This window comes from Propithecus coquereli, unplaced genomic scaffold (genome assembly GCF_000956105.1).
Source record: "Propithecus coquereli isolate 6110/MARCELLA unplaced genomic scaffold, Pcoq_1.0 Scaffold366, whole genome shotgun sequence".
NCBI lineage: Eukaryota > Metazoa > Chordata > Mammalia > Primates > Indriidae > Propithecus > Propithecus coquereli.
This window is the reverse complement of record NW_012149352.1, coordinates 474,778-475,677: the sequence shown is the minus strand read 5'-3', so window position 1 is coordinate 475,677 and position 900 is coordinate 474,778.

The following is a 900-nucleotide window of genomic DNA, read 5'->3' as shown; positions in this document are numbered from 1 at the left end:
TATTACTTTTTGATTTGTTATAGTCTATCCATAATTAATATGACTTATCTGAAGGTTATTATAGAAGAAGTTATGATAGAGTGAGAACAAACACAGTCAGAAGACTGTAGTGAAAGCCCCAGCCTTCTTCTCAATACTTGACTAAATCTGTGCTCTAAACTATTGATTCTCAAGGAGGACTTGGTAAAACACAATTGCTGGATCTCATCAATAATTTTTGATTCAGTAGTTTCCAGGTTGGAGCTGAGAACTTGCATTTCTAACAAGCTCCCAGGGGACACTGATATTACAGGTTCAGGAGCCAAACTTTGAGAACAAGTGCTTGGAATCACTACATTGTCTCACTTCATTAAATCAAACTAAAACAGCAAAGGAAGGAACTGTACTGGCTGAATTAGAAAAAAAATGTACTGAGTAAATTATAAAGGATGTATTAGTTCTTCTGAATTTGAGATGTGTTTATTTGAGGGAAACTTTGCAGAGGCATTAGGATTTGAGCTAAGCTTTGAGGAAGATCCATGGCTTTCTAACAATCCAGATTAGTCAAAATCAGAATGATCTGTGTTGGAAGGCAGGGAGATATCTGCATACAGTGATGTTGCAGAAGAGAGGGGATGAATCACTGGCATTGATGTTATTTGTAAAACGGATTCAGGTATCAAGTGTGTTGCACCAAACATTATTAGGGACCCTTTTCAGTGCTGCTATGCCCTGAAGCATTAAGTAAATGGACTGGAATCATAGGTCAATGTTTAAATCCCAACTCCACAAATGACTGGCCACGTAAGTTTTTTAAAAATCATTTAATCTCTCTAAAACTCCTTGTATTATTCTGTCTTCTTTTGAAAAGTTTCTGTTCATTTCGCTTGCCCATTTGTTGATGGGGTTGTTTGATTTTTT